The 23730-nt window shown below is 42.7% G+C and overlaps 1 protein-coding gene across 1 annotated transcript in view; it reads left to right on the forward strand.

The window, feature by feature from the left end:
* Positions 1-23730, forward strand: part of Oatp30B (Organic anion transporting polypeptide 30B) — a 1136150-nt gene that overhangs the window by 729306 nt on the left and 383114 nt on the right. The window contains exon 3 of the mRNA XM_067152180.2: positions 5860-5884. The gene's annotated coding sequence lies outside the window, so the exon portion shown is untranslated. The remainder of the gene's footprint in view (positions 1-5859; positions 5885-23730) is intronic.

The raw sequence follows: 23730 nt of genomic DNA on the forward strand, positions 1-23730 counted from the left end.
CAACTTGTTTTTCCGTTCTTCTGTAAACAATACGTGTTAAAATTTTGCAGGCATGAGATACTAAACTAATGGTGCGATAGTTTTCACACCTGTTAACACCGGCTTTCTTGGGAAGAGGTATAACAACATTCTGCCGAAAATCGGATGGGACTTCTCCTGTCTCATACATCTTACACACTAAATAGAATAACCTTGCCGTGCTGGTTTCTCCTAAGACAGTCAGTCATTCAGAGGGAATGTCATCAGTTCCAGGTGCCTTGTTCCTATTTAGGTCGCTCACAGCTCTGTCAAACTCTGACCTCAAAATTGGGTCTCCCATTTCATCAGCATCAACAGCCTCTTCTTGTTCCAGAACCAAATTATCTACATCTTCACATTGATCCAACTGTTGAATATGTTCCTGCCATCATTCTGCTTTGTCGTCTTTCCCTAGATGTGGCTTTCCATCTGTACTCTTAATATTCATACACCTAGATTTCCTTTCTCCAAAGGTTTCATTGTTTTTCCTGTATGCAGCATCTACCTTTCCTAGGACCATACAACCTTCGACATCCTTGTACTTCTCCTTCAGCCAGTCTTCCTTAGCTACCTTGCATTTTCTATCCACTTCATTCTTTAATCGCCTGTATTCTTTTCTGCCCTCTTCATTTCTAGCATTCTTGTATTTTCGTCGTTCATCAATAAGGTCTAGTATCTCCTGAGTTATCCACTGATTCTTAGTTGACCTTTTCTTCCTTCCTAACATTTCTTCAGCATCCCTGCTGACTCCATTTTTCATGACTATCCGCTAGTCTTGTAAATGAAAATTGTTATTTAACCCTCTACTGCCCAATGTGACTTTGAAGTCACACATCATTCTGTACACATTTTCTACTGTTAGAATGCAATTGAGCCACTACTTCCCAGTGTAACTTTCAAGTTACAGTATGGCTGTGTGATTTTTAACTGTTTATAGTTTAATAGTTATATGCATAAGCCACCAGGAAGCGCCAAATGTATGGTTGGGAGCATTTCCCAGGCACATGGCGGATAGCTAGTTTTACAATTATGTTTTGTGTTATTACTAACAAATTATATATATAAAAAATATAGAAACCAAAGGTAAGCATCTTGAATATTTTATGAGACTGTTATTTTATAAATTAGTCAATTTTCGCATATCAGAACATTACTGCCCAGTGTGACCTGGAAGTCACAAACCTAATTTTTGAAAATCAAAAATGAAAATTCAATAAAAACTGCATTTATGTGTAGTTTACAACATATTCACTTAGTATATGGCAGAGAAAATTTTTTAAAACACAACAAAATAATTTGGGCAGTAGAGGGTTAAATAAAATGAAATTAAATGTTGTACGATATCAGAACGAGGGTGTTTCGCGTATCTCACACGTAAAACCTCACTTTTGCCCATTGTAACCTAAATAACTATTAGTGGCCCTCTCCGTTTCTGATGTGGATCAGTGATTAAGTGTCGGCCTCCCCATCTAAAGACAGTGGGTTCAACCCAACAGCTGTAGTCGGGTTTGTTCCATTCTTCCTCCCGGGATAGATAGTCGAAATGTTAGCTTAAATATGTCTTATGGCTGAGGGTCATCCGAAAATTCGCGTAACGTGACGCGACAAAATGTGTGACGGAAGTGTAACCATAGCAACCGTGCAGGCTGTGATGTAAGGTATGGATACATGGTCAGATAATTTAAAGTTAAAAACTTCATGATTGTTCCGTATTGAATAGAGAAATAAGAAGATGTACAATATTATAGGGAAGGATCCACCTTTCAGTACTCCGTAGTAAGTTGAACTAAAAAGTAGTTACAACCTGTTTATTGGGACCGGTTTCAACACATTTCAAGTGTCATCATCACCTAGCAACCGTGCAGGCTGCGATGTATGGTATGGAAGGATACTCAATGTTACTATAGGAACCGTGCAGGCTGCGATGTATGGTATGGAAGGACACTCAATGTTACTATAGGAACCGTGCAGGCTGCGATGTATAGTATGGATGGATGGCCAGACATTGTTACCTAGCAACCGTGCAGGCTGCGATGTATGGTATGGAAGGATACTCAATGTTACTGTAGGAACCGTGCAGGCTGCGATGTATGGTGTGGATGGATGCTCAGACAATGTTACCTAGCAACCGTGCAGGCAGGGATGTAAGGTATGGATGGATGGCCAGACATTGTTACCTAGCAACCGTGCAGGCTGTCTTATCGCTGGTTGCCATCTGAAATGAGCAGCCGTTGATGGATGGCCATGACCGAGAGACATATTTATGATAATTTGATTTTCGCAACGGGAAAAGGTAGTTTCTTTTAACGTAGACTTACGTTCCTTGACAACCGGTTCATGGAAAGAAGAATGTTAAGACTCTTTTAGTGTTTGGGTAGAACGCGTATACTGCCGAGAGCATTTAACTTACAGTTATATTTAATGTCTCAATTGACAGGTAAAAGTGGAGGCTACTTGTTGCCAAAAAATCTGAAACGCACTTTTAATGAAATAGCACTTCAAAGTAAGGCAAAATTTGTGCTAAATATGTGACGTCACACATACTCTTTTATAAGATGGCGCTGTGTCGACTTGCGCGCTCAGTTGAAAGTTAACTGTCGTGAATACCTTGTGGTCAGTTGTATAGAATCACACATTTCTAAGAAGTAGGGCTCGGATGTTTAGGAAAAGTCATATTTTTTATTTGTCGCTATTTTATTGCCTGATTGAATTTTGATGCAAATCAGGTGAATGAGGTCAAAACTAAGTGATCTTTATTTGTCACATAAATGCATTTATTGGCTATTTCTTATCATAAGGTCATATTTTGAGCTATTTTCGCAGTATCGTCGTATTTCGGCGGTTTGATGACAGCTGTACCTGTGCATAACCATCTTCAACTTACCGAATGCGAACAAGTGTTCACAAAACATGAATCTTGCCATACACTTCAATTCCAGCCGCGGAGAAGAATGAGAAACGTATGTAACTTTGCACCATAGGCCCTGCCGCCCTACCGCAATGTATTGAAAGACATCTACTTAATTCGTTTCGCGGTACTCAATTTAGAACTTTAGAGTTCCAAAATATTTTAAAAAGTAGGTTAATTTCTCGTTTTCTCGTATTTCTAACTATCAGTGCAGGGTGCAAACATGTTATGACTTGCAAAATTTTGTGTGATCTGATCATCTTAGCGAATTTAGTACTTTACGGGTATGTATTCACAAATGTTCGCTAAGTGAATCAAGGACAATTGACTGTGAATAACTGCTAAAGATGTATATTCATAAAATCAATATGAAAGTAAGAATAAATAAAAATATGTATCAAAGGAATTGCCGTTTCGATTTATAATTTATTTCAAATGGAAATATTTAGAGTAATCATTTTCGGACCATATTTTGTAATTTTTGCGTCATATTTCGTCACTTTTGAGGTCATATTTGCTTGCTTATTTGAGCTATTTTTAGGTGTCAAAAACCCAGACCTACTAATAAGTAACCCTAACAAGCCTGCGGCTGTTTTAATAGTTGACAGCCTACTGCCATTTTTAATACTTTTCTACTCCGTGTAATTACTACTTTATAAAGGATTTGACATGGTTTGTTCTCTCGAATGTGTTACCTCTGGTCTGAACGGATTTATTCACTCTCACGTTCCCATTGAGAGGAGTAGAGATTACACATTGGCTATTATTTTTATTTTCAGTCGCCGGCGAGTGACAGCGGATTGTAGTGATATGGAATGAGGTCGTGGGGGAGGGGGAGTGGTTGCTATGCGTATCGGATGGACAGATGGAATACATAGGTCAAATGTTTTCAATGTCCACTGCGGTGACTTTTATCTACAAATGCCTTTCAACACCATCTACTATGAATACTGACCCCTCCATGTTCATTATCCTGACGGGTTACATGAACTCAAATGTAAAGCCTGACATGCGATTGTCTGGATGAACAGTAGCCGTAGTAGGAACATACTGTGGAAATGGTGTTCCGAAACTTGTAACAGCATGTCTAGGAATTAAGAACCTCACATCACATATTATGTATCGTTAACAGAAAACGTGTAAAAATAGCGTTTTATTTCAGAGTATATCCAACTCATCATCATCATCATCATCATCATCATCATCTTAGCAGGGTTCGTTGTTTCGCAAGCCAATCTCCACTTGGTTCTAAAGCGCATCATTTGGAACAAGATGAACATGACGCATGTCTTCTTGAAGGCAATCAATGGATTTAAAGGTTTTAATTGCTTATTCGTCCGTTTCTCATATAGGAATTGTATTTGGGGGGGGGGGGGTTAATAACATTGAGAAAGTACTATTACAGCAAGACTGACCCTATGAGCAACACCTTTAATAACACTCAGATACACTGATCGTGCTATGAATGTCAGTAATCACCACTACCCATATTCCCGCTGCTTCCATATTGTCATACCCATTTTGAAATAACGGTACAGATCTCCGGAGTTAAGCAACATTGGGCGTGGTCAGGAGTTGAATGGGTTGCCACCCGCTGTTGGTGGGGGGTAAGGAAATGGAGGAGCGGAAAGGAACTGGCCACCCTACCGCACGTAAACTCCGGCTCAGGAACACCTCTGCGGAGGTTCGGACCTGCCTTCGGGCAGAATAACCCTTACTTTACCTTTCATTTTAAAACCTGAAAATAATCGTGTTTGCCTTTACAGTAGTTTACTTTTGACTTACAACGTTGTGAACGAACATCATTTTGTTGAAAAACGCAAGATGAGAACCACCACTGCATAGTCGGGAAAACGCAACAAAAAGCGTAGCGGGAGGATGAAGAGATCCCATAAGACCTATCTGAATCGATGCGACGTAAAACAAAATTGTAAAAAAAAATAATAATAATTACATAATAATAATTTCGTGTGGCTATTTCTGGCCGAGTGCAGCCCTTGTAAGGCAGACCCTCCGATGGGGGTGAGCGGCATCTGCCATGTGTAAGTAACTGCGTGTTATTGTGGTGGAGGCTAGTGTTATGTGTGGTGTGTGAGTTGCAGGGATGTTGGGGACGTCACAAACACCCAGCCCCCGAGCCATTGGAATTAACCAATGAAGGTTAAAATCCCCGACTCGGCCGGGAATCGAACCCGGGACCCTCTGAACCGAAGGCCAGTACGCTGACCATTCAGCCAACGAGTCGGACAATAATTACATCACGTCCCTGTACTTCATATTCCTAGTGAAGCTGGAAGTCTCATGGTCATGATATCAGTTTCAAGTCTGCTTTTAAAAATTTTATTCACTGCTTGACTATATTTCAGTATCATTATTCATCGCTATGTATAGTTGGGTATTCAGCCCGAAGGCTGGTTTGATCCTCTGCAGCTCCGCCAACAACTGTCATAAATAGCCTATGCCTTTGCTGGCGAGATGTAGTGTTTACATTGCACTATGTTTTCTGGTATGCGCTATATCAAATTTGTTACTTTCATTGACCTGTCTCAGTCTCATCCTTGGCTTAGTCAATATGAAAGTGACTGAGGTATGAGTGATGCTAGTAATACCATTGCTTATGCAGCCAGTCCCTGTTATGAATGGTGTGAAAATATCGCTCATAGGGTCGGTTGGTGCATGCGTTTCAGTGGGCTTGGCAGACTGATATGTAATAGCAGCGGCTGGCTCGGTGAGGAAAGCAACGGGAAACTCCCTCACTCCTCATTTCCCTAGTACGCCTCTTCAGTGACGCCTAGGCTATTTATGACAGCTGTTGGCGTAGCTGCAGAGGATCAAACCAGCCTTCGGGCTGAATACCCAACATACATACATGTATAGTTATAATACAGGGAAAAATAGATTTTCATGTGACGTTTCGTTTCTGTTTGTTGCAGGGGAGGACGGGCGGCGCAGATTCTAGTAAGTACCTTTGTTTTATTAGTATTGTCTCTGTGCGTGCACTGATCAGTGACATATTCAGCAGTATGGAACTATGATATCTGCTTCATTCTCTATGGCACTGTCATGTTGCAGTGTAGGTGGATCACTAGACCGGTTAGAGACAGTTCGATCAATGCAGTCACATTAAGTAGGGATATGTCAGTCGCCTAGACAAAGAATACTGCAATGTACGGAATGCACAGGAAACAACAACAGGTTTCAACCCGGAAGAACAACTAAATCTCTACACACCGTAGAAGCTTCACTTCTAAGGCCTATATTAATTTCAGATGCCGGGATGTTACTTAACTTGAGGCCACGGCCGCTTTCTTCCCTCTTCCTTGTTTATCCCTCCCGATCTTCCCATCCTCCCACAAGGCCCCTGTTCAGCATAGCAGGTTAGGCCGCCTGGGCGAGGTACGGGTCCTCCTCTCCAGTTGTATCCCCTACCCAAAGTTTCACACTCCAGGACACTGCCCTTGGGGCGATAGAGGTGGGATCCTTCGGTTTGTCCGAGGGAAAAGCCAACCCTGGAGGGTGATCAGATTAAGAAAGAAAGAAAGAAAGAAAGAAAGAAAGAAAGAAAGAAAGAAAGAACGAAAGTGTATTGCTATTTGCGTAATATTTTTGTTCCACTTTTATCTTCACGTTCCCTCAAATATTAATTTATTTTGTGCAGAAACTATAGCTGCGACAAGACGCAAACTCACGTCGTCGAGTTTTGCAGAGAAATACGATGACTACTCGGCCACCGCTCCTGTTAACTGCAGTGTAACTCTCCAAGTGTACGCGCGTTGAATTGCCCAATTTATTTATTTTTTTTTTTTTTTGCAAGGTGGCCGTGGCCTTAATTAAGGTACAGCCACAGCATTTGCCTGTTGTGAAAATGGGAACCACAGAAAACCATCTTCAAGGCTGCCGACAGTGGGGTTCGAACCCTCGCCGCACTTAAGCAACTGCAGCTAGCGACCTTGGTGCATTGGAATCGGGGATGATCACCAATATTCCATTCTCCGGACACTTCAGCACTGTCGCTTCAAGCGAGTGTAAGTTTATCCAAAGTTACAGTATTGTTTATTTTTCTCAATGTCTTTTGTACCGTGTGTCAGGTTATTGTTTCTATTGTCGAATAGCCGTGTGAGAGATTGGTTGGTGAATGAAGAAGAGGGCAACTGGGTAGATGGATGTATTTGTGTTAGAGAAGGACGGGCGGTGGGAGGAGACGAGTGGGGGCGGCGGGGGGGCTAATGTGGCTCGCGGTTCGTTTAGGAATCTGCAACTTGGCCCGCTCGCAAATTAACACTTTCAACACTATGCCCGTACGGGATACGGGCGCGCTGCTTTCCTGCTTCTGGACGGCGCCCGTATGTGATACGGGCGTGATTTTCTCGTGTGTTTATATCCAGCTGCACGTATCACGTACGGTTCCTGTCCCTTGGTTGGAGGTAATAGTTCATCTAGTGACCAATAGAATGCAGCAGTTATCGGGAATTTCGAACTGAAACGATAAACAGGGTATTTTCTCCTTGCCGTGACCTCTACCGAAGCACTCGGTGTGCCGTGTGCTGCGCGCGCCAAATCTGTCACGCTGTCAGCTGTGTTACTGTGTAAACATGTCTTCTCGCCGGCTCAATGATAGTGATATTTTGGATATTTTATCGGGAGAAGCGGGTTCAGAGATGGATGAAAGTGACAACGACCCTGCTTACGAACCGGATAACGTATCAAGCGATAGTTCAGGTAAGATTTTTATTTATTACGTCGCTTTGGAACGTAAGTGTTTAGCTGTATTATTTTACTCCGAATACAAACGATAGAAATACTTCGCCTACAGAAATTTGGGTTTATTTTTTTCGTTTAGACGAAGAGATGCAGGCTGCTGATTCACCTGTGCCGTGAACATCTGCTAGATCATCTAAGCCTGATGATGAATGGTCAGAAACAGATGACCAACCACAGCTACCTGTCTTCCAGTCGGCATCTGGTTCTACTCAGTTTTGCGCGGGGAGTGACGAAATGGATTGTTTCAGTAATTTGTTTAGTGACGATGTAATCAAAAATATAAAAACAGAAACTAACAGATATGCAGGTACGACAATTGCGGCAATGAAACTTCAGGGCAAACTGAAGGAAAATTCCATGTGGCACCGGTGGTCTGCCGTAAAACTTCACGAAATTTATTGTTTTTTGCAACAATTTTGCATATGTGTGTGGTGAAGCTACCCAAACTTAGTGATTATTGGTCTACTGAAAGTGGTAAGCGCGTCAGAAAAGAGAGTAGATGGTGGTGCAAAGAGTGCAAAGTAGGACTGTGTATAGTCCAATGTTTTCAGGACTGCCATACAAAAACAAACTATTCCTAAATAGGTAAATATTTTATTCCACTACATTTGTGTTTATTTGTGGCCTAAGTAGTCGCATTAAATGATTATTTTTTATTGTTTGAGCAAGCTTAGTGGTATAACCTCAATGTAAAAAAAAATCCTTAGTATTTTTTGTTATGTTTTTCATAAGACTAGTATAATTAAATTACTTCAGATATTCACTTGTTGATTAACATCTTCATTTTGGATTGTTGACACCTTCATACGGTACAAAAATCAGGCATCTAATATGTTCCGCTGTTCCATAATAACGTGTTAAAAATTAGCAAAAAGACCCAGTTCACAGCCAGGATCCATGTTAAAATATGGTAGTGTTGAAAGTGTTAAGTTGAGCACCTCTGCTATACAATATCAACAACTGTACACTGCATGTATCAAAAATAAGAAAAATTCACTATAAAAAGCTCCCTCTCCCTGATCTGTGTTTTCCGATATCGACGCTATTAAAACATTCGAGGGCTAGCGAGTCTTTCATTTTCACGCCCTCTGTAGCCATTGTCTTTCTTTTGCCGATATCGTCATTTTCCATTTTTTCTCTCTGATGAGTGTTATATGGAGGATGGTTGCCCAGTTGTACTTCCTCTTAAAACAATAACACCGGGCGAGTTGGCCGTGCGGTTAGAGTCGCGCAGCTGTGAGCTTGCATCCGAGAAAATAGTTTTCCGTGGTTTCCCATTTTCACACCAGGCAAATGCTGGAGCTGTACCTTAATTAAGGCCACGCCCGCTTCCTTCCCACTCCTAGGCGTTCCCTATCCCATCGTCGCCATAAGACCTATCTGTATCGGTGCGACGTAAAGCACATAGCAAAACAAATTGAAACAATAACCACCACCATCACCACGATCTATTCCATCCTTGCGTAGACAAAAATATTCGATGTTAGTGCGACGTTAAACAAAGAAAAATGTAGCTGCAAGGAACAAACACAACACTTTTTTTTCTTTTTTGCTATTTGTTTTACGTCGCACCGACACAGTATGTCTTATGGCGACGATGGGATAGGAAAGGCCTAGCAAGTGGAAGGAAGCAGCCGTGGCCTTAATTAAGGTACAGCCCCGCCATTTGCCTGGTGTGAAAATGGGAAACCACGGAAAACCATCTTCAGGGCTGCCGACAGTGGTGCTCGAACCCACTATCTCCCGATTACTGGATACTGGTCGCACTTAAGCGACTGCAGCTATCGAGCTTGGTAAACACAACACTATGCTCTCACTTATTTTGAGCGACTGTACATCACAAACCATTCGTGTTGGGTTGTCCAGTTGCACAGGAAGAACAACATAATTTATGTTCTGTTATTTGAGCCCGAGAATCGGGACACGGAGGTGAAGTGGACCGAGTGTTACCTCCTGTTTCTATTACGTATTACTCAGATCTAGCTTAGTTTGCAACTTAAATGGTGCTGATTTGTTTAGACTCTGGCTCAACTCATCGGCAAGTCATGATGTAATACTTAGCATTACATCAAACAAATTTGCATAGTGTTGCATACTTCAGCTTCTCTCTACTTCACACCAACAGGTTACTTGTGAAGCAATGTTCATTCCTTAGACAAGAAAAAGCAAGGAATAACCAAACTACTCCGTTGTATTGTATCGCTACAACTAATACATTTCTCAAAAACTATCACAGTTACATTTGAAAGCAGTTATTTTTTATTATTTTTTTTTTTTGCTACTTGATTTACGTCGCACCGACACAGATAGGTCTTATGGCGACGATGGGATGGGAAAGGCCTAGGAGTTGGAAGGAAGCGGCCGTGGCCTTAATTAAGGTACAGCCCCAGCATTTGCCTGGTGTGAAAATGGGAAACCACGGAAAACCATTTTCAGGGCTGCCGACAATGGGGCTCGAACCCACGATCTCCCGGATGCAAGCTCACAGCCGCGCGCCTCTACGCGCACGGCCAACTCGCCCGGTGAAAGCAGTTCAATTAAGCAGTATTTTTATTTCTTCGTGCAGATCTTGAACTTGAAAATAGGTTCACAAAGCATTTCATGTCTGCCGGAAACTGCCGCAAACTGAAACGAAGTATATTAATGGCAGTAATACCAAAAATAACTAGCCTAGTGATACAGTACCGGTCAAAAGTTACGTCCACATTGAAAAATCATGAAGTTCCATCTAGAACCTACAATTTTACTACTAGACCTCTGTTCTTTTTTTTTTCCTGAGCTCTTGCATCTAAAATGATATACATCGCCTGATTTCAGTGATTTACGCCAAGTATTGTATAAGTTATACAATTTTAAATGTTATAAGGTCACATCAGAAGGTCAACATTTTTGGAAATATTATGTACTGTATCCTCTAATTGGTTTCAAGTATCACCACCAAGATTCTTGTAGAGACTTAGCAATAGTTTGGGGTCATTTTAGTATAAATATGAAAATTTCGAAAAAATGCGGCACCCATTTTTTTGGGTTTATTTTTTTCAAACCAGTGCTAAAATAGTCAATTTTTCCTTGTTCTTGTCATAGGTCCCAGTGTGAACTATCGACATCAGAAACGTATTCTTGGATGCCATCCACAGAGTGCAAATGAAATTATCAGGGCAGATAAGTTTGACGCCGGTAGCTCACACTGAGACCTTGGGCCATACATGAAAAAGGCACAGAAATATCAACAATTTTGACCCTGGTTCAAAATTAAAAAATACGAGAATAAACCGGTGCCGCATATTTTCGGAATATTTATATTTATAGTAAAATGGCCCCCACCTATTCCTAAGTCTACAGAAAAATCTTGTTGGTGATACTTGCAACCAATTAGAGTATTCAGTACGTTATATTACCAAAATTTTTGATTTTTTGTTGTGACCTTCCAAGAGTTAAAAATTCATAACTTCTACAGTACTTGAACTAACTCAATGAAATCAGGCGACATATATCCTATTAGATGTGAGATATCAGAAAGAAAATTACAGAGGTCTAGTGGCACAATTTTAGGTTCTAGATTACATTTCGTGATTTCTTTATGTGGTCCTAAACATTTGACCGGTACTGTATTAGTAAAATTAATAAAATGTAGACTAAAACAATACAACCTTCTATCAGATATACTGCCCGCCATTTTGGACCACCGAGTGCAGTACAGGAAAATATAGCGACATGTGGATCGGAGTATTCTCTTTTAAATTTATTTATGACTTTCGGCCCGGAGATGATCATACAGCCAGCATAGATACCTACTCTGAAACACAGTAAAATACACAAATAAATGAACATAACAGATAGAGATTACATGAAGTGTACACAGTGAGCTCTTGTTTTTGACGAGGCACTAATTTACGAGAAATTGCCATTGGATGTGTTATAAGCAGAGGCCTGTATTCTTCAGAAATGTCTGGGTATCGGAGGACACTGAATCACGTTTTGTAACGAGCAAAGTTGATAGACTGGTTGGTAGTGGTTGATGTAATTTTATTATTGTCTTTAGAAGTGTTTGTTACTGAGAAGTAAATCGGTTGCACTGAAAAAAATATTATGTTCTGGACTCTCCAACGGCATGTACAATACCGGGTTGGGCAACATAAACACGAAATTGATGACAGCGAAAGCTACCATGGTTACATAGGATTCTCATGATTGATGTAATGTATACTTGTTAGAATTCCATTTAGAGAACCAGGACTTCGGCGGTGAATGAGGCTGTATCTGAGAATAAAAATATCCAAGAATTAGTTTGGATATAGTCCACTCTTCATTCCACATGTCACATCATCATCATCATCATCATCTGTTTACCCTCCAGGTTCGGTTTTTCCCTCGGACTTAGCGAGGGATCCCACCTCTACCGTCTCAAGGGCAGTGTCCTGGAGCTTCAGACTCTTGGTCGGGGGATACAACTGGGGAGTATGACCAGTACCTCGCCCAGGCGGCCTCACCTGCTATGCTGAACAGGGGCCTTGTGGAGGGATGGGAAGATTGGAAGGGATAGGCAAGGAAGAGGGAAGGAAGCGGCCGTGGCCTTAAGTTAGGTACCATCCCGGCATTCGCCTGGAGGAGAAGTGGGAAACCACGGAAAACCACTTCCAGGATGGCTGAGGTGGGAATCGAACCCACCTCTACTCAGTTGACCTCCCGAGGCTGAGTGGACCCCGTTCCAGCCCTCGTACCACTTTTCAAATTTTCGTGGCAGAGCCGGGAATCGAACCCGGGCCTCCGGGGGTGGCAGCTAATCACGCTAACCACTACACCACAGAGGCGGACCCACATGTCACATGCTCGTTGTTTTGCACTAGAAATGAGGTCCAGTGGATGCAAATGGAGTAAAAATACGGCGTATGGCTTTTAGTTCCGGGAGTGTCCAAGGGCATGTTCGGCTCTCGATTTGATTTGACTCCCGTTGGCGACCTGCCCGTCGTGGTGAGGATGAAATGATGATTAAGGCGACATATAAACCCAGCCCCCTTGCCAGCGGAATTAATCAATGATGGTTAAAATTCCCGAACCTGCCGGGAATCGAACTCGGGACCCCTGTGACCAAAGGCCAGCACGCTAGCCATGGAGCTAGACGCAAATCGGAGTAATGGATAGTTAATGCTATACAAGGGAGTTTAATGGAGACAGTTGAAATTAACTCATTATGTCATACCCGTATGATCGGCTCCAGGAATATTACGTTATAATATTGACAAACACAGGAGGCCGTTACTCTACCGCCGTGATAATGTGAACACGGCCATCGTTCAGAAGAAAAGTGAACATTCACTCGGCAAGTGGACAGGCTCCATTCATCTGCGTAGAACTAACAGAAATTGGACTTCTTCAGAAGTAAAGGTATGACCGCTGTCAATATTTTTAAATTTAATTAAGTGTTTCATTCCCTCAGTTCTAACATTATTTATGCTTTCTCGTTCTTTAATTGCTATATACAGTGTGATTTAGCAGCCTCTTCCAATATCGTTTGCTGCAGCCCAACTAACATGCACATGGTTATAGGGGTGCTATTCCCCTGCAAGCGTACTGTATGGTACTAATGTTCAGTGGGCACATTTTGCACACGATTCTGAAGCGAAATGTTATATCATCCGTTCGCAAAACATGGCGCCTTGAAATCATGTAACAACGTCCTTTTACCATGTAACTATGTTAATGTGTCGTGCCTCGTGACCGGGTGTAACGAAGAGGGGAATCAATGCATAAAACTAGGTAACAGAGCAGCAGGTCCGCCTCTGTGGTGTAGTGGTTGGTGTGATTTGCTGCAACCCTCGGAGTCCCGGGTTCGATTCCCGGCTCTGCCACGAAATGTGAAAAAGTGGTACGAGGGCTGGAACGGAGTCCACTCAGCCTCGGGTGGTCAACTGAGTAGAGATGGGTTCGATTCCCTCCTCAGCCATCCTCGAAGTGGTTTTCTGTGGTTTCCCACATCTTCTCCAGGCAAATGCTCGGATGGTACCTAACTTAAGGGCACGGCCTCTTCCTTCCCTCTTCTCATAGCAGGTGAGGCCGCCTGGGCGAAGTACTGGTCATTCTCCCCAGTTGTATCCCCCGACTCAAAGTCTCACGCTCCAGGACACTGCCCTTGAGGCGGCAGAGGTGGAATCCCTTGCTGAGTCCAAGGGAAAAACCAACCCTGGAGGGTAAACAGATTAGGAAGAAGAAGAAGAAGAAGAAGAAGAAGAAGAAGAAGAAGAAGAGTAAGAAGAAGAAGAGTCCAGCAATTAATGTCTAAACACCGAACCGGATGGCGTATGTACTCTGATCTCGTAGTACTACCAGCAAGTTTCCAGCAGTGTAGCGTAACGGATGTGGTTAGGCGTTCGCCTAGCAATCGACGGAATGTGCCAGCGGTGGTTCGAAACCTGCATCGTTCAAATATTTTTTGCATGTTTTTGATGTTCGAATATGTAAACACAAACCCACGTTTGCCACATTCAAACAGTAGAATGACGCTGTTATTCATCTTATGCCCTGCGCATATTCCGCTGGTTGCGGCCTGAATGTACTGTAATCTCTGCTGTCATTCGGCATGTTTTCCACAGAGGAATACGTTGACATGCTCCTCATTTATAGGAAAGCAAACTAAACGAGTGCGAGGCACTACGTCTGTACCAGGAACAAAATCCCGACAGGTGACACCCGGCTGCTACGACATTCCGCCGTGTTGAAAGACGCCTAAGAACAACAGGCGTGGTTTCCAACGAGCCACCAGTCCGCGATAGGCCCGTCACATCGGGTGAAAGAGAAGAGGCCGTTCTGGAGGCAACTCGTAATAATCCGCACATCAGTACAAGGGCGACCGCACGACAGGTAGCACCAGCCAGCCGTCTATCTGGCGAATACTGCACAACATAAATTTCACCCATAACATCTTGAGCTACACCAAGACTTCCTTGGGCGGGATTTCGAAGCTCGGAGTTCTGTCTGTGGCTGTTAGGCAGGCTGGACAATGATGCAGCATTCGTATCGCATATCTTGTTCTCGGGCGAATCGCGCTTCCACAATAATGGGAAAGTCAATCGCCACAACATGCATTATTGGAGTCCAGACAATCCTCACTCGGTGCAACAGGCGGCTCATCAAGTACGATGGGGAGTGAATGTTTGGTGTGAAATCTTGGGGCATGTCCTGATTGGACCTTATTTCTTTGAGGGCCATTGCACGCTACCTGCACTTTCTGCGTCAGTAACTCCCACTGCTGCTGGAGAATGTGCCCTTGCACGATCGTTTGACGATGTGGTTGCAACAGGATGGAGCTCCACCACATTCGACTTTGCCCGTTCGTAACCATCTGAACGAGGAACTTCCTGGGAAATGGATAGGACGCGGAGGTCCTGTTTATTGGTCCGTCAGATCACCGGATTTAACGCCATTAGCCTTCTTCTTATGGGGCCATTTGAAAAATGTCGTTTACACTCAAGTGCCGGAAAACCCCGACCACCTCCGGCAACTCATCACGGACGCCTGCCGAGCAGTTACACCTGGAATGCTTCAGCGCGCAAGACGACCTGTTGGGCATCGGGTCCGAATGTACATAAACCAAAACGGTCATCACATCGAGCATTTGCTGCGATAAAACATTGTCAGGGTAGTTGTGTTCGTATTATTTCCGGTCTGTATGTGTCCGGCCTGTTAACTAATCGGCCCTTCTTAGGGCCACAAACACATTCATTCACACACAATTTGCATGAAAACGGGTATTGAACTTACATTGTGTGTGGTACGTATTAAACAAATATTTCAAACATTTGTAATCTTCGCCCCGGACTCGAACATCCCACCTGATATGCAAGCCCGCTCCGCCACGCCTTTACCAACTACACTGCGGTTCCGTACGGCACACTGGGCACCTTATAGCAAGTGTTAGGTTTGCTGCGGTCACAATATCAATTAAGTGTTTCGCCAGTGTGAGAGGTTCATGTGATCCGGAAGTTATACGCACGTCTTCCAGTGTTTGGTACAAGTATAACATTACGGCGTCCCATCATGGTGAGGCGGTAAATACGGAGATATCCGGTTGTGTTGTCTGAGCATACCAGCAGGGCAAATGTTTTCAGGACTGGATGAATATTGTGGGTTGGGTAATACTATATTGGAAGGGGCGGCTGAATCACGCTGTATATATAAAAACATGGACTTAAGTATTCGTACAGACACTAAGAACAACCAAAGGTTTTATTTGTGGATATCTCAACACAAACTATCATAAATACTTCTTATATACATATTTATTACTTGAAAGTATGACACAGCAATGATACAATTTTAACGTTCTTGAAACAAAAAATAATATTTTCTTCTCTCAATACGAGTTTTAAGCTCACGTAACATTAATCTTCTCGAACGAGAAACAACGGTGAATTCTGTCCCTCAGTACTTTGTGTGTCTACCTCATCTCTGAAGCACTTTCCTCAGTCTCTTGCTAATACTGTGCACCAAATTTCCGGTTGGCTCTGTTCCAACAGTATGCTATTCCTTCAGAAGCAATTCTTTTAGCTGAGATTTGGTAAAGATGTGGTGTATTCGTACTACTCTTTCAAGTTCACTCCAGAGGTGCCCAACAGGATTCAGATCGGGTGAGTGTGCGGGGGTTTTCAGGGTGTTGGACGTATTATAAAGCACCCATAGTCGGACAATATCTGCTGTGTGCTTGGGATCGTTGTCGTGCTGGAAGTAGTAATCGTTTCCCTGACCCAGTTTCCCTACACTCTCCTTCAAATTTTCTTTGAGAATATGCCAATAATCAAATCTGTCCATATTTCCCTCAATGGAAACTAATTCTCCGACACCAAACGCGCCCATACACTCCCAGACCATAACACCACCTCTACTATACTTTAAAGTATCTTGAAGATTCTGCAGTATTGGGCCGCCTCCAAACCAAAACACGCCATTGTTATGGAGCAGGTTTAATTTACTTTCGTCCTAGGAAACAAGGCTGTTCCAGAATGCGAGGTCCTTCCTTACATAAACTTTTGCAAACTCTAATCTGCTGTTCTGCTTCTTCTTGCTTACGTAGCGCTTCTTTGCGGGTGACATACGAACAGCTCTATATCCTGCACCATTGATTAAACGCCTTATTTCTCGCGGTGTCACTTGCTTTCTGAATTGTTCTCCAACAAAAGCAGCTATCCCACCAAATGTAGATTTTGGGTCCTCCTTGATCATTTGCATCACATGACTCGTTTCTCTCGTAGTCAGTTTTTGTGCGCGACCTTCTCTTTCTTTGTTTATTAGCAGGTTCATTTCTTTGAATGCCTTAATTATACTCAGCACAGTCGAACGATTTCTCCCAACGATGTTTGCAATTTTGGAATACAATTTCCCTTCACAATTTAATGAGACAATCAGTCGCCTCATTTCCACTGCAGTTTCCTTTCCTTTTCGACCCATTTCAATCATGTTTATTCCACTGGTCACTCAGCACTGCTCGTTTAACGTGCAGTCAGCACCTGAGAGAGACTGGTACACTGATAGTTTGCCCGTTGTTTCATTGTTGACAGCCAACTGTACGATTACTTCTGTCCGGGCAGATCTGGGTATTACAACGCAAACTTTTCTAGTTTTCACGCAAAAATACGGTCTTGCACTTGTGGCTGATATGTGGTATTACAGGAAATCTCATACATACTGTATTACCCAAGGGGAATAGCGTATGCACACGAAATACTGATTGAGGTATAAGTAATTTACTGTAACATGTTTCACTGTACGAATATTACGTCCATGTTTGTATATACTGCATATATTGTGAAAGACGCACAATGATCAGACTTTTGTTTCACTGAAGTTACTTAACACGCTGAAATTTCTCATGGAGTTCTCTCTTTCAAATATTCCCAATTCACACTAGCAGGGATCGAATTCGCTATTTTGGAAATAGCTGACATAATGCACCTCCGAAGCGGGCGGTCTTGAAGATGACCAAAATTTCTAAAGAAACATTACTATTGTAGTGTATCTAAGTAGTACCTCATTCGTGGACATAACAAGCTTTGAACAATATCTAAACCAACCTGAGAGCCAAGTACAGCATATTCATACATCCTATGAGAATCAGAAATAATGAATGACTCTTTGGTTATCATCTCGGAGCTGGAACTTTACCTGTAATATTAAAAGAACCATTTTGACAGAAAAGGCTGGAGGGAGGAGCATTGCACGGTGTTGCCACATTCCTGCATTCTTTTCTCCTTCCCTTCGCTTCCGCCTCACTTGTTGAGCGCTGTTTTTCTTTTGTACATGACTCAGAAGTGAGAAGTTTGGCAACTCCAAGCCATACAAACCGACCAGCAGGCTTATCTCCATGGCAACCGCAGTGGGTCCGCTCACGTGTCCATGGCAACCATACCCCTTACTCCCTTCTCCCCACCCAGGTACGCAGTAAACGGACCTCCCTCTAAGAACTGTCAGAAATCATCTTTCAATATTACGACTATATAAAAAGCAATGGTGCCCCTATAACGAGGCGTATCCTACTGTGGAGTGGGATAATTTACCATTGTTTTGCTAATGGGCGATACAATGTTATGGCAGCACAACTGACCCTATGAGTAGCACCTTTCATAATATTCAGAGGCACTGGTCGTGCTCCGAATGTCATTTTTACTCAGCACCATACATATCTCGGCAACTTCCATACATGAAAGCTACACTTTACTCTGGCCCAAAGGTGCTCATGCTGGGAATTTCGTCCCTCGGGTGCACAGCACTATAAGCGGGCGGGCAGACTGGCGATTAGCGTATGTTATTCAGCTCTATTCAGCCACAGTGACGTTGTGGTCACGTCACAGGCTATGAAGGTTGGGCGAAATTCTCCCAGTCACTCCCGATCACTGCTGCGATACCCAAGTTTGAATTGGAGGCAGAAAATAATGAAAGAAAGAGGGCAGAAATCTCCGTTAGTTTAAATTTACGTTGTAAGAAATAAGGTATCTATGTTCATTGCAGTTTATGTCATCTGACCGGATACAATAAAGAGTTAGGCCTAAAATCTCAAATATTTTTGTACTGTACGTAATGAATTAAAATGCTTACTATTATATTTTAAAAAGTGCTTTAGAAACATTTCTAATACAATGGCAGTTGAGGTGGATAAGCTGAGGCTTGTGGTTGTTTGGGTTTTAATTATTTGATAAACTCATCAACAATAGTAGTATAATTGGATGGTTCTGCGGCCGCCTCCGCGTCCGCCTCCGGGCTCCCAGAGGCCTCCTCCGCCTCCACCTCCCGGGCGGCCTTCCCAGGGGCCCGTGCCTCTTCCTCCTCCCGAGAGGCCTTCCCAGGGGCCTCCTCCTCTTCCCGCGGGAAATTTGAATTGGTAAACAAAGCCACGTGGTTTTTGACAGCTATCATCGACAACGCATCTCTAACCTCAGTACTGCCATCTTGACGGGCCTAAACCTCAGTAGTACCAACTTAACCTCACTAGCGCGAGATTTGAATCAGTAAACAAAGCCACGTGCTTTTTTGACAGCCACGTGCTTTTTGACAGATAACAACGCATCGCTAACCTCAGTATTGTCATCTTGACGGGTCTAAACCTTAGTGGTACCAACTTAACCTAACTAGCGCGAGATTTGAATCGGTAAACAAATCCACATTCTTTTTGACAGCCACGTGCTTTTTTGACAGCCACGTGCTTTCTGACAGCTATCATCGACAACAACGCATCGCTAACGTCAGTGCTGCCATCATAACGGGCCTAAACCTCATTGCTACCAACTTAACCTAACTAGCGCGAGATTTGAATCGGTAAACAAATCCACGTGCTTTTTTGACAGCTGTCATCCGCCATCTTTAATCAACAGAGCACAGTGCTGACCTCTTTAGTTGAAATGTGGTGGCGGATAATTTGAAAAATGCTTTTTGACAGCAGCCATCTTTAATCCAGAGAGCACCGTGCTGCCCTCTTTAGCTAGATACCTTTGAAATGTGGTGGCAGGCAATTCCACGTGACAGCAGCCATTTTTAATCAAGAGAGCACCGTGCTGCCCTCTTTGTGGCGGTGGCAAATTCCACGTGCTCTTGTTTGGAAACAAACTCACGTGCTTTTTTCTGACAGCTGTCATCCGCCATCTTGCATCACAAACCTCAGTGCTGCACTCTTTAGCTAGATACCTTTGAAATGTGGTGGCGGCAATTTGAAAAATTATCTGTGCTCTTGTTTGGAAACAAAGCCACGGGCTTCTTTGATACCTGTCATCCTCCATCTTTAATCAATAGAGCACTGTGCTGCTATCATGCGGGCAACTTCGTCAGCTGTCATCCGCCACCTTTAATCCACAGAGCACGGTGCTGCCCTCTTTATGACATGTAGTAGCGGGCAATTTGAAAAGTTCTGTTAGCTGTCATCCGCCATCTTTAATCAAGAAAGCACCGTGCTGCTATCTTTAGCTAAATACCTTTGAAATGTGGTGGCGGCAAAATGAAAAATTCCACGTGCTCTTGTTTAGTAAACAAACTCACGCGCTTTTTGTCAGCTGTCATCCGCCATCTTACATCGCAAACCTCAGTGCTACACTCCTTAGGTACATACCTTTGAAATATGGTGGCGGATAATTTAAAAAGAAAAATTCTACAGCAGCCATCTCTCGACGCTAATTGCACAAGATGGTGGCTATACATGACTCCATGAAGATGCTTAGGAAAGATGGCCGCTATACATAGGTTCTTATGAGACGCCCTTGGGATGCTTGCGCAAGATGGCGGTTATACAAGGCTCCTTATGAGACGCCCTAGGGATGCTTGCGCAAGATGGCGGTTGCTCTTATGAGTCGGCTTAAGGGTCCTTGCACAAGATGGCTAGAGACGCTGTAAGGATGCTTGCGCGAGATGGCGGACGCAAGATGGCGGCTATACACGACTCCTTATGAGACGCCTTAAGGGTGCTTGCGCAAGATGGCTGCTGCTCTTATGAAGAAAGCTAGCTTAGAGGCTAACGTGTCATGCTACTTCGATTCATTAAATTTGGGGCTTAAATGCAAAATGTTAAATATCTCGAAAACGGTGCATCGTAGAGCAAAACGGACAAAATTTTTCCACCTAATACCTAGGTTTGCAGTATCAGGAACATGATAGCATAAGAAAAACATAGTCTAATGATGAGATCGACGGTTCGATTCCTACTTAGGCCCTTTGGCATTGGCAGCTATCTAATTCTACAAGATGGCGGCTATACATTGCTTCTTATGAGACAGCTTAAGAGCGCTTGCACAAGATGGCTGCTGCTCTTATGAGACGCTCTAGGGGTGCTTGCGCAAGGTAGCAGCGACAAGACGGTGACTATACACAGCTCCTTATGATACGGCCTAGAGGTGCTCACACAAGATAGTGGCTGCTCTGATGAAGAAAGCTAGCTTTGCATCGTGCAGGTATTTTTACAACAATAAACCTCATACCTTTGAAATGTGGTGGCGGGTAATTTGAAAAATTCTACATGCTTTTTCTTAACAGCAGCTATCTTTAAACAATAGCGGCTATACATAAGCTTTTAAGGCCTCCTCTTATGTCAAGGCATAGCTCTATCGAACAAGTTTAAACCTGCATCGGGATAGCTAGAGTAAGCACGTGCTGCAGTGATGACGTCATTATGCATGTTTAGACTTGCAAATCACTAAAGAAACATAACAAGACTAGAATCGAACACTGCACTCTATGCCGTTAACTTTATCATGTGATCGGAACATTTATTGAAGTGTTTAGAACACTAAATAAGTGATCAAGACTAAAATAGAACACTGTACTCGATACAACATGTGTTTAGAACATGTCAGGGGATACCTTTGTTCTAAGAAGATTAGATTACCGCACATTCCTTGTAGGGCTAATAGGCTAAAGGGCTAATGGGCAAAAGGGCTAATAGGCTAAAGGGCTAATGGGCAAAAGGGCTAATAGGCTAAAGGGCTAATGGGCAAAAGGGCTAAAGGGCTAAAGGGCTATTGGGCTAGGGTGCCTCTCCTCTCTTTATCCGGGCTTGAGACCGGCTCTACAATTAGAGGCGGAGTTAACACCCTAAGGAAGGGAGAATGTTGGGAAATAATCTATACGGATATAGCTACTCGATCGACTATATACTACAGATGGATGACTTAGGTGAGGGTAAGCGCTTACTTAATAATACCTACACGACGTAATTCATGCTCTATTTCAAAAATATCTTCTTTGTACTGTGTGTAACCAGCATCATGATAGGCTCTTAGCAGTTGTAAACGTTTTACGAGTACGTTGGGGTCTTTACAGTATATTATATCTACATAGGGTAACAGAGGCTTGTTGTGAACTTTGAGTCTATATGCAGACAGTTGATGTGTAGGGACTTATTTTGATGTAGTACGTGCTTCAGCAGTAGCGTTTCTAGGTACAAACTTAACTTGTTTCGATAGCGATGAAGCGTTGAAATTTCCTTCTTCTTTACATTGCATCTCTTCTTGAGATGTTTGCACTGCGACAAAACGTGTAGTAGGCTTAGGAAATGAAGTAAAATCATGAAGCTGTAATGGCAATGAAACATTAAGATTTTCTTCTTCTTCTACTTTCCCTTTACTACTGTTTTGATCAACATCATTATCCTTCTTATCATAATCATGATCTTGCCTCTCTTTATCTTGAATTTTGTGCTTAGTAACAGAACTTGTAGCAGGCCTAGACAACAAGGGAGAATTAAAAATCTCTCGCAGAGGTGTACTTTTTAAACATAAATCAGAGTTCGCTTGAATATGGTTGAGCTCTTTGTATTTTGTTCCCGATGAAGCTACATTACACGCGGCTTCATGACGTTGAGCGTTGTATGCGTTCTTGAACTATCTTCTACAATGTTTGCATTGAAAAATTGTCCTACATGATATCTCATGACGTCTCTTGTGATAGCTTCGGGAAAATGCTTTTCCACACTCTTCGCAAAAATACCTAGAAATAGGTTTTTCCTTGACGGACTTTTATCTTCTGCTAACAGATTCTTCTTTAAATCTACTTGACATTTGTTACTCTCTACTTCGATGATGCGAACAGCTTAGCGATTAACAGTAAACTAACACAAAAGCGTATAACCAAGGTAGCAACAGTAAGGTTTAAGCCCATCAAGATGGCAAGAGTGAGGTTAGCAATGTTCTGTTGTTGGATTTTAAATTCCGCACTATAACATGCATAAGGTGGCAGCCTTGAGGTTTACCGCCGTCAAGATGGCAGCAGTGAGGTTAGCGACGCTCTATTGTCCTTCAAAGTGAGGTTAGGGTCCGTCAAGATGACAGCTGTCAAAAAAGAACGTGGCTTTGTTTACTAAACAAGAGCACGTGGCTGTGACGTCAGGGTCACGTAATCAATCCTTAGCTCTACGTCGTTAAGAGCAGCATTAGGATTAGCTATGTTTAAAAATCTTGGGAATAGAGCAGCAGTATGAATAGCTATGTTTCAAAGCGTGTACATATCACCTACCGATTTTACATGCATCGACTCTGGTACTAAACTTCTTCCGCTAGATCGTGCTGCTATCTTAGCATAACCTATACGTATGAACTTACAGTACAAAGAATAGCCATGTTTCAAAGCGTGTACACATTACCTATCGATTTTGCATTCATCGACTCTCGTACTAAACTTCTTCCGCTAGATTTTGCTGCTATCTTAGCATAACCTACACGCATGACCTTGAAGTACAAAGAATAGCAATGTTTCAAAGCGTGTACAAATTAGCTATCGATTTTGCATGCAACGAATATCGTACTAAACTTCTTTCGCTAGACTGTGCTGCTATCTTAGCATAACGTATACACATGAACTTAAAGTACAAAGAATAGCCATGTTTCAAAGCGTGTACACATCACGTATCGATTTTGCATGCATCGACTCTTGTACTAAATCTTCTTCCGCTAGATTATGCTGCTATCTTAGCATAACATATGCGCATGAACTTAATGTACAAAGAATAGCCATGTTTCAAAGCGTGTACACATCACCTATCGATTTTGCATTCATCGACTCTTGTACCAAACTTCTTA

Source organism: Anabrus simplex, chromosome 8 (assembly GCF_040414725.1).
Source record: "Anabrus simplex isolate iqAnaSimp1 chromosome 8, ASM4041472v1, whole genome shotgun sequence".
NCBI lineage: Eukaryota > Metazoa > Arthropoda > Insecta > Orthoptera > Tettigoniidae > Anabrus > Anabrus simplex.